The sequence below is a fragment of the Poecile atricapillus genome, chromosome 9, assembly GCF_030490865.1.
Source record: "Poecile atricapillus isolate bPoeAtr1 chromosome 9, bPoeAtr1.hap1, whole genome shotgun sequence".
Taxonomy (NCBI): domain Eukaryota; kingdom Metazoa; phylum Chordata; class Aves; order Passeriformes; family Paridae; genus Poecile; species Poecile atricapillus.
In genome coordinates this window covers 23781266-23792559 of record NC_081257.1, presented here as the reverse complement: position 1 = coordinate 23792559, position 11294 = coordinate 23781266, and positions in this window count along the sequence as shown.

Below are 11294 nucleotides of genomic sequence, written 5' to 3'. Positions count from 1 at the left end.
TTCCTCTCAGCTCCTGTTCCTCTGAGCTCCTGTTCCTGTTCCTCTGTGCTCCTGTTCCTCTGTGCTCCTGTTCCTCTGTGCTCCTGTTCCTCTGAGCTCCTGTTCCTCTGAGCTCCTGTTCCTGTTCCTCTGAGCTCCTGTTCCTCTGAGCTCCTGTTCCTGTTCCTCTCAGCTCCTGTTCCTCTGAGCTCCTGTTCCTGTTCCTCTGAGCTCCTGTTCCTGTTCCTCTGAGCTCCTGTTCCTCTGTGCTCCTGTTCCTGTTCCTCTGAGCTCCTCTTCCTCTGAGCTCCTGTTCCTGTTCCTCTGAGCTCCTGTTCCTCTGAGCTCGTGTTCCTCTGAGCTCCTGTTCCTCCGAGCTCCTGTTCCTCTGTGCTCCTGTTCCTGTTCCTCTCAGCTCCTGTTCCTGTTCCTCTCAGCTCCTGTTCCTCTGTGCTCCTGTTCCTGTTCCTCTGAGCTCCTGTTCCTCTGAGCTCCTGTTCCTCTGAGCTCCTGTTCCTCTGAGCTCCTGCTCCTGTTCCTCTCAGCTCCTGTTCCTCTGAGCTCCTGCTCCTGTTCCTCTCAGCTCCTGTTCCTCTGAGCTCCTGTTCCTGTTCCTCTGAGCTCCTGTTCCTTTTCCTCTGTGCTCCTGTTCCTCTGTGCTCCTGTTCCTCTGAGCTCCTGTTCCTGTTCCTCTGAGCTCCTGTTCCTCTGAGCTCCTCTTCCTCTGAGCTCCTGTTCCTCTGAGCTCCTGTTCCTCTCAGCTCCTGTTCCTCTGAGCTCCTGTTCCTCTGAGCTCCTGTTCCTCTCAGCTCCTGTTCCTCTGTGCTCCTGTTCCTCTCAGCTCCTGTTCCTCTGAGCTCCTGTTCCTCTGTGCTCCTGTTCCTCTGAGCTCCTGTTCCTCTGAGCTCCTGTTCCTCTGTCCTCCTCTTCCTCTGAGCTCCTGTTCCTCTGTGCTCCTGTTCCTCTGTGCTCCTGTTCCTCTGAGCTCCTGTTCCTCTGAGCTCCTGTTCCTCTGTGCTCCTCTTCCTCTGAGCTCCTGTTCCTGTTCCTCTGAGCTCCTGTTCCTGTTCCTCTGAGCTCCTGTTCCTCTCAGCTCCTGTTCCTCTGAGCTCCTGTTCCTCTGAGCTCCTGTTCCTGTTCCTCTGAGCTCCTGTTCCTCTCAGCTCCTGTTCCTGTTCCTCTGAGCTCCTGTTCCTCTCAGCTCCTGTTCCTCTCAGCTCCTGTTCCTCTGTGCTCCTGTTCCTCTGAGCTCCTGTTCCTGTTCCTCTGAGCTCCTCTTCCTCTGAGCTCCTGTTCCTGTTCCTCTGAGCTCCTGTTCCTCTGTGCTCCTGTTCCTGTTCCTCTGAGCTCCTCTTCCTCTGAGCTCCTGTTCCTGTTCCTCTGAGCTCCTGTTCCTCTGAGCTCTGCCGTCTCCTGCCCTCTCTCCGAGCTTTGGGCAGCTGCCGGTACCTCCTGGCTCCCCCTGCCCCCCAAATCCCCCGGTGCTCCCGCCTGGTGCTGCCGGGTCCCGCAGGGATGAGGAGCTGGGATGTCCAAAGCCTGCCCAGGCAGCACAAACTCCTTTACCCCGTGGTGAGGCTGAGAGGAGCTGAACCTTCCTCTGCACCCTGCGAGAGAGGCGAGAGCTCAGGCAGGAGGGGCAGCAACTGCTCCAGAGCCCTTCGGCTTGCTGGGATGGATCTGGACACAGCTCCTGGGCAGGGGAAACTGAGGCACGGCTGGGCAGGGGAAACTGAGGCACGGCTGGACAGATCCGTCGGGGACCGGCTGCGCTCGGAGGTTTCACGGCCAGCGCAGCCGGGAGAATTATTACCACCCTCTGTTTTATCCAAACAATGATCTTTAAGGGAGGAAAAAAAAAAAAGAAGGGACTGTTCTAAAAGTGCTTTGTTTATGCGGCTCCATTAAGTTTGGAATAACAGAGATGGTATCGTGTAATCGAGGCAGTCACTCTAAAGCACGAATCCACCGGGGCTCATGATGGCTCGGAGAGCCTGAATGAATCAGCTGTTAACTGCTGCTGCTCCGCGGGATGCTCCTGCATCCGCCACAGCCGGGCCAGCAGCCTCTGCCCAGCCGCGCTCGCCTCCCCACCGGGGCCAGCTGAGCTTGTCCCCAGTCTCATGGACATCTCTGTTCTTTGAATAATCCCGCATTCACCAGTGGATTCCAGGCTGGCATTTGCCATTTGTTCCTCCCAGGCAATGCGTGGCAGGGCCCGGGGGATGATGGATGGAGGGATGGATGGATGGATGATGGATGGATGGATGGATGATGGATGGATGGATGATGGAGGGATGGATGGATGGATGGATGGATGGATGATGGATGGATGATCGATGGATGATGGATGGATGGATGGAGGGATGGATGATGGATGATGGATGGAGGGATGGATGGATGGATGGATGATGGATGGATGGATGATGGATGGATGGATGGATGGATGGATGATGGATGGATGGATGGATGATGGATGGATGATGGATGATGGATGGAGGGATGGATGGATGGAGGGATGGATGGATGATGGATGGATGGATGATGGATGGATGGATGATGGATGGATGATGGATGGATGATGGATGATGGATGGATGATGGATGGATGATGGATGGATGGATGGATGATGGATGGATGATGGATGGATGGATGATGGATGATGGATGGATGGATGGATGGATGGATGATGGATGGATGGATGGATGGATGGATGATGGATGGATGATGGATGATGGATGATGGATGGATGATGGATGGATGGATGGATGATGGAGGGATGGATGATGGATGATGGATGGATGGATGGATGATGGATGATGGAGGGATGGATGGATGGATGGATGGATGGATGATGGATGATGGATGGATGGATGGATGATGGATGGATGATGGATGGATGATGGATGGATGATGGATGATGGATGGATGGATGGATGATGGATGGATGGATGATGGATGGATGGATGATGGATGGATGGATGGATGGATGGATGGATGGATGGATGATGGATGGATGGATGGATGATGGATGGATGGATGGATGATGATGGATGGATGGATGGATGGATGGAGGGATGGATGGATGGATGATGGATGGATGGATGGATGATGGATGATGGATGGATGATGGATGGATGGATGATGGATGGATGGATGGATGATGGATGATGGATGGATGGATGGATGGATGGATGATGGATGGATGGATGGATGGATGATGGATGGATGGATGATGGATGGATGGATGATGGATGGATGGATGGATGGATGGATGGATGGATGGATGGATGGATGGGGAATCGCTGTCTGCCGGAGCTGCACACCCCGAGCCAGGGAATCACCGCGGACCCACGGAGCTCAGACACTGCGGGCTTCAGAATCCCCATTAAAATTCCGTGTTTCTGTTTCCACAGGGCAGCAGCGGGGCTTGTGCAACCTGTCCCGGGGAGGAGCAGCTCCAGCAGCCGGGGGGGACCTGCTCGGGCAGGCGTCCAGGTCAGTGATTTTTATTCCTGGTTTCATTGGAAGGCTCAGGAGCTCAGCTGGGCTCTCTGGGGGGAAGCTGGGAGGGGATTTGCTGCCTTGGCTCAGCAATCTGTCCCCCAGCAGGGGCTTGCAGCTTCATCCCTTGCTGGGGACAGTCCTGTGCTGGGAGCTGAGCTGGGTTCAGAGGCAGGGGATGGTTTGTGCTCAGGCAGGAGCTCAGGGATGGAGCTGGAGCTGCTGAGCCTCTGCCTGGCTCCAGCCCCGCTGCCAGGGCTGGGCTGGGGCAGTGCCTGGGCTCCTTTTTCCAGGGTTTCAGTGGCAGCTGCTGGAGGTGGTGCTGCTGGGGTCAGTTTTCCTCACAGAGGCCAGTGTTTGGGCTTTGGATTGGGACAGAGTGCACTTTTCCTCTGGAGCTGGTTCTTAGCTGCTGGCTGGGGCTGAGCCATGCCACCGAGCTGTCCTGCACCACGGCAGCACCAACCTCCCCCTGCAGCATGGACCCTGCTTTGGGCACTCCTACATTGTGTGGAGAGGGATGGACATCTTCTGGGACTTGGAGCTCTGCATTTATCCTGAGTATTGCCCAGGTCTTGTGGTAATGTGCTGGGAACAGGTGGAATAAATGTGTTTGTGCCAGACGAGCAGGGTCTCCCTGAGCGCTTGGGTTTGTTCCTTGCAGATGTTCCCCATCATTGACTCTTTAACCTGAGATCCTCCTGGTGTCATGGAGCAGCACTCCCACCTCCTCCTGCATCCTGCAGCAGCTGAGGGGATGTCCTGCTGCCTCCTGGGGTGATTAGTGAGCTTGGGTGAACACAAGGAGATGTTGAGAACAGTCACCGATTACATTTTTTATTTAGACTTTAGATCTTTGGCAAATGAAAAAGAAATTCTAATTATCAAAGAAATCCCAATTAACAATACCAGCAAAATAATTTTTTAGAAATGTATTGAAAGATGAAGGTGACTGGGGTTATTATTGTTCCTTTTGCATTTTCAGAGCCAAGGCAGATGTTATTTATTACCACTATTTCTACCATAGTAGTTAATTTTGAATAAACATTAGGATTCTACTCCATCTGATCCTCACTGGAGTGTTGCAATCTCTGCTGCTGCTGCTGTTGTGAATGTGATTGCAGATGCAAGAGCTCAGCTAGAACATACTGTCTTCACACACAGGAAAGAGAAGGTTTCACAGGAAAAACGCCAGTAAACCAAAAGACCAAAATAAGCTCTTAGTGTGATGCTTTGATTTTCCGTGTGGTCTGTCAAAACCAATTCTTTGGCAAATTCCTGCCTCCACTTCACTGCAGGCTCTGCCAAGGTCCCCTTGTACCGGGGCAGCAGAGGAGCCTCCTGTGGTGGAGCAGGAGCCGAGCTCTCCCCTCCCTGCCAGCCCTGCCTGTCTGTGGCTCCTGCCAAACCCTTGGATTCCAAGATTTGAGAGTCCAGAGCCCGAGAGAGGCAGGGCAGGTTTTCCTGGACAGCAAAACTGCCCCTGCAAAGTCGTTCCTTCCCAGATGTTCTCATGAACTTGTACCTGTGTGCTCACAGGCGGGGCTGGAGCTGCCCCGGGGGCTGCCTCTTGTTTGGAGGTTAAATCTTCAATCTTTTGTCTTGTTTGAAGGGTGAGAGCAGCAGCCCCTCCTGCCCTCCTGAGCCCCTGCAGCTGGGAGTTAAACCCTCAGGACACCGGAGCTGTGCCTGGCTTGGTGCAGCTGCAGGGAGAGAATTGTCCAGAAGGGAGCAGAGAGCACAGAGCTGAAACCTGCTCCATGGTCAGGCAGGGAGGGGTGGTGGGGAGCAGGGAGATGGGGGATCAGGGGTGATGGGGAGCAGGGAGATGGGGGATCAGGGGTGATGGGGAGAGGGATCAGGGTGATGGGGATCAGGGTGATGGGGAGCAGGGAGATGGGGATCAGGGGTGGGGGAGAGGGATCAGGGGTGATGGGGATCAGGGGTGATGGGGAACGATCAGGGGTGGTGGGGAGCAGGGAGATGGGGGATCAGGGGTGATGGGGGAGGGATCAGGGGTGATGGGGAGCAGGGAGATGGGGGATCAGGGGTGATGGGGAGGGATCAGGGGTGATGGGGAGCAGGGAGATAGGGGATCAGGGTGATGGGGGAGGGATCAGGGGTGATGGGGAGCAGGGAGATAGGGGATCAGGGTGATGGGGAGCAGGGAGATGAGGGATCAGGGGTGATGGGGGAGGGATCAGGGGTGGTGGGGAGCAGGGAGATGGGGGATCAGGGTGATGGGGATCAGGGTGGTGGGGAGCAGGGAGATGAGGGATCAGGGGTGATGGGGGAGGGATCAGGGGTGGTGGGGAGCAGGGAGATGGGGGATCAGGGTGATGGGGAGCAGGGAGATAGGGGATCAGGGTGATGGGGAGCAGGGAGATGGGGGATCAGGGGTGGTGGGGAACGATCAGGGGTGGTGGGGAGCAGGGAGATGGGGGATCAGGGGTGGTGGGGAGCAGGGAGATGAGGGATCAGGGGTGGTGGGGATCAGGGTGATGGGGATCAGGGTGGTGGGGAGCAGGGAGAGGAGGGATCAGGGCTGTGCACCCCTGCAGTGCTGTGGGCACAGGGGCAGGGTCTGGGGCAGCAGCAGTGGCCAGGCTGAATCCAGGGCCCTGTCCTGTCCCACGGTGCCCAGGCCAGCAGTGAAATGTGGCTCATGGGCAGGGCCCCCTCCCCTGTGAAGGGCTGGCTCTGGGGCTGTGGAAGGGTCCCTGTGCCACTTGGGATGATCACACAACACCAGCAGGACAGGGAGGAAAAATGGGGAGTTTTTCCCCTGAGCCACCAACAGTGAGGGTCCAGAGAATTTGGACAAGCTGTCGAAGCTATCCAAATAGCCTAAATAATCATCAGGCCAGATTCCTGCTGGCCCCAGCAGTTGCTAGTGGTTGTTCCGAAACAAATACAAACCCAGTTTGCTCTCAGAGTCATTCTTGAAGCACGAGATAAACTTCATCCTCTCCACTGCTGCTGCCAGAGGTCAAGCAGTGACCCCTGAAGGAGCCCCCCGGCCCTGCCTGGGGCTGGCTGTGCTCTGCCTGGGACATCCCTGGCTATCCCTGCAGGATCCATCCCGGGGCCTCGCTCTGCTCCAGTCCTGCAGGGAGAGGCTGTGCCCACCCAGCCTCACCTGGGCACAGCTGGGGGCAGCTGGAGGCAGTGGTGCCATCACCCCTCCCCACAGCCCCTCCTGTGCCCCCAGGATGAGCATCCCGGGATGCAGGCACACTGCCAGGGAGGGACCAGCTCCCGGAGCCGTGTGCCACCTCCCTGCTGCCGGCCCTGGGGTGGGAGTCCCGCCGTTCCTCGCAGGTTTTAATAGAACTTCAGCTATATTTAGATGAAAAATAAATACATTCTTGGCTTGCACACATTTTTTGATGGCTGATGAATGAGCAGGACCTCTTTCACAGGAAACTATCACATTCCTGGGGCTCTGCTGGGCGCAGGGAGGGGGCCCTGCCAGCCTGGGCTCGGTGTCGTCACTGCAGAGCACTTTCCATGGCTGTTATTAATAGCTGCACTCTGTATTTATTATTAGTGCTGCATGGGAATGAGGAGAGGCACCTGGGGACGCTGACAGCCTTAGCCTGTGTGTTTGTGAGGGCAGAGGGACCCTGGGTTGGAGTGTCACAGATGCTCCCTGGGGACAGCATCTGAGTGTGGCCCATTCCAGTGGCCAGGGATGCTCAGGGCCTTGGCTCATTCCTGAATTTCTCCTTATGGACTTGCTGCCCAGGAATTCCCACAGCGAGGTCCTGAGCACACCCAGCCCATGTGTCTGTCCAGCTGCCAGGGGTGCAGATGCCACCGAGGCAGCTGCAGCTGGGGCACAGCTGTGCCTTTGATTAAATTTGCTGTTATTCCAGTCCTCCAGAGTCTGGCAAGCCCTTGGCAAGGCCCCATCTGTACCCAAAGGAGAAAATTCTGCTGGGTAAGCCCAAATCTTCCTTCACCGCCCCCCTGGACCTGGGTCTTGAGGGGCTTTATAAATCAAGTTCAATCTTTTGACTTCAAAATCAATTTCATCCAATAAATATGAAAATCTGGCAGTGCTCATGCTGCCAGCTCAGCCCCTCCTGCTCAGTGTCAGGGGACAGCAGATTCCCAGTGGATTTGGCTGTGGAATCCCTCTGCAGCTCCATCCTTCCCCAGGCTGCTGAGCACACCAGGACCCCCCAAACAGCTCCTCCGTGCCAGGAGCCCTGCACTGAGCCCAGCAGCTCCCAGCTGTTCCTGCCCAGCCCTGGGGCTGCTGTAGGATCCACACCACTTCTCCCTTCTGCAGCACGGTCCAGCTTCCTCCCTGTTTGGCTTCAAACCCCTTTAAATCCACGTTTATTCTATTGCCCAGAACAGCTTCGTTGCTCTGTGTTGAAAAGCCAAAATCACGCAGCAGGAACTCCCCAAAAACAATCTCTTCCCAGGAAAAGTTCTCACAGCACTGATGGGTCCATCTCTGGCAGCACTGGGATCCTTCCCACGCTGACCTCGTGCCCTGCCTGCGTCTGGGGAGGAGAGAGCTCTGGCTTGGGCTCATTTTCTCTCATTTTCTCTCATCTTTCCACGTCCTGGAGGGATTTTTCCAGCGTTGGGACTGCGCTGGCTCAGGGTTCTCACCATGGTAATATCATCCCTGTGTTCAGTGCTTGCTGGTCATCAGTCCAGCTCCCATTTTAGGACATATCTTCCCTAAATTGCTGCCTTATTTGGCCTTTCCCTATGTGATGCCAGTGACATCACCCAGCAGGCAGTCACTTCCAGGCCATCACCCTGTCAGGGGCTGCTGTGGGGACAGCAGGGCTGGGGTCCTGTCCTGGGGGAGTTGGGGACAGCAGGGCTGGGGTCCTGTCCCAGAGAGAGCTGGGGACAGCAGGGCAGGGGTCCTGTCCTGGGGGGAGCTGGGGACAGCAGGGCTGGGGTCCTGTCCTGGGGGAGCTGGGGACAGCAGGGCTGGGGTCCTGTCCTGGGGGAGTTGGGGACAGCAGGGCTGGGGTCCTGTCCTGGGGGGAGCTGGGGACAGCAGGGCTGGGGTCCTGTCCTGGGGGAGTTGGGGACAGCAGGACCATGGAGTCCTGTCCTGGGGGAGTTGGGACAGCAGGGCTGGGGTCCTGTCCTGGGGGAGTTGGGGACAGCAGGGCTGGGGTCCTGTCCTGGAGAGAGCTGGGGACAGCAGGACCATGGGTTTCTGTCCCAGACAGAGCTGGGGACGGCAGGACCATGGGTTTCTGTCCCAGACAGAGCTGGGGACGGCAGGACCATGGGGTCCTGTCCTGGGGGAGTTGGGGACAGCAGGGCAGGGGTCCTGTCCTGGAGAGAGCTGGGGACAGCAGGACCATGGGGTCCTGTCCCAGACAGAGCTGGGGACAGCAGGACCATGGGTTTCTGTCCCAGAAGGAGCTGGGGACAGCAGGACCATGGGTTTCTGTCCCAGAAGGAGCTGGGGACAGCAGGACCATGGGTTTCTGTCCCAGAAGGAGCTGGGGACAGCAGGACCATGGGTTTCTGTCCCAGAAGGAGCTGGGGACAGCAGGACCATGGGTTTCTGTCCCAGAAGGAGCTGGGGACAGCAGGACCATGGGTTTCTGTCCCAGAAGGAGCTGGGGACAGCAGGACCATGGGTTTCTGTCCCAGAAGGAGCTGGGGACAGCAGGACCATGGGTTTCTGTCCCAGAAGGAGCTGGGGACAGCAGGGCAGGGGCCAGGGCTGCAGCACAGCACCGCAGGTTGGGTGTGGGAAGGAGCTCTGACCTCCCAGCACAGGAGATGCCGGCTGGCACGTGGCAAAGGACAACATCCTGCAGCGGGCAGGGGGTGTCTGAGAGCCACCTGCCCCCAGGTCACCTCTGGGCCTGTCACTCGTGGCTCTGTCCCCACGGGGAGCCACAGCTCCCAGCAGATCTGTCCAAAGGGTCCTGAGGGACGTGTGACAGTGACACCAGTGTGCTGGATGTCAGTAACCTACCCCTGGAACAGGGAAACCAGCTGTTTTCCCACTGGAACAGGGAAACCAGCTGTTTTCCCACTGGAACAGGGAAACCAGCTGTTCTCCCACTGGAACAGGGAAACCAGCTGTTTTCCCACTGGAACAGGGAAACCAGCTGTTTTCCCACTGGAACAGGGAAACCAGCTGTTTTCCCACTGGAACTGGGAAACCAGCTGTTTTCCCACTGGAACTGGCACCAAAGTGCTGCCCCTGGCACCAGCAGGGCCCTGCTCCGTGCCTGTGCTCCCATCCCAGGAGCTCCATGAGGAGAACCAGCCCATTTCCCTGGGACACTTGGGGACATTTCCCTGCTCTGGAATTTTTGTCTCGCCATGGCAGAAATTCACAGCCCAGCTCAGCTCCTTTTGGCTGAAACCCTGCTATGAAAAACTTCCATGCCAAGAGCTAATTAGAAATAAAAAGACTTATTTTGAAAAATCAGATGAAGGGGATACTTCTGGGTTAGGGACATTTCCTGATTGCATAAACACAAACAACCCAAAACTTGCATATTAATGATTCTCCAGAATCAAATAACCCCATTTATTTTGCTCCATTTAAGAATGAGTCTGAGTCATTCTGTTACCAGAAGTGGTGTTGCCAGCTTGTGCTGCTGGTATTTCCAGGGATAGAAAGAGAAATGTTGGGTTCTGGATGTCCACTGGCTGCACTGGGACAGGGTGAGCTGCCCTGAGAACTGCTTCATAACGAGAACTAATTCAGAATTTTATACATTATTTCTAATTCCAATTTTCTATACTATTTATGTGGAAAACCATAAGGAAAATCTCCATCTGAGGCAGGATTCGTGAAGCAGCAGCAGGAATTTTGCTCATCCCTTTGGTAACTCTGTGGGGGTTGGAGTTCCCTTGACTTCTTGCATCTATTTTTGACATGGAACCACTCAGCTGGTGAAGACATCAGCTGGCCCTGCTTGTCCTGCAGGACTGAAAACAAGGAAATGACTCTTCCATGTGGGAAGGGAAGGAGAAAAAGGCCCTACAAGTGACTGCAAGGGTACAATAATTGTTTAGGCACTAAGAACATATGAAATAAATTGAATTTCATTTTAGGATTAAGGAGGAAAATCTAGAGGGGGAGGCTCTGAGACAAATCTGAGGCCACATGAGAGTTGCAGTTAATTGAAGTGTCTCAGATGTGTTTTTTCTTAACCATTTGGAATTTGTTTTCCCAGAACTGGGATCTCTTTCGCAGATCTGTGACTGGGGCTCACACACATCGCTCTGAATTGGATACCTCAAAACTCGCAGGGATTGCACCCCCAGCTGCAGTGCAGGGTATGTGGGTCACTGCCAGCCCTCAGTTTCACAGGGGTTTCTCTTCCTTTGCAGCTCTGTCCCGGCTCATTCCCGGTGGAGCCAGCATGGAATTCCCAGGTGTCGGTGGCACTGAGCACACAAAGTGCCCAGGAGCCCACCAGGAGGAACCTGCCCTGTGACTCAGGTGTGTTGCCAAAGGGGACATGGCTGGGGCCATGTGAGAAGCCCCCTCTTGTCCCCAGAGTCACAGCCAGGCTCCTCTCTTTGGGCACACCAGGGAGTCTGGTTCCATTTCACATTGGCAGGACTGATAAACCACAACTGCCCCAGCCTTTTCCAGCCTTTTCCATGGTGTGTGGATGTGAGGAATGACAGACTGACCTGCAGAGGTGAACAGCTGGAGGGTTTCCTTACCCTCCTGCAAGCCAGTGCTGCCCGAGGACCAGAGAGCCCCATAAACATTCAGAGCACAGCTCTCAACCTCAGGCTCCTTCTTTATTTTTGAGAGACAAAAAAACCACTATTTGCAGAGCCAC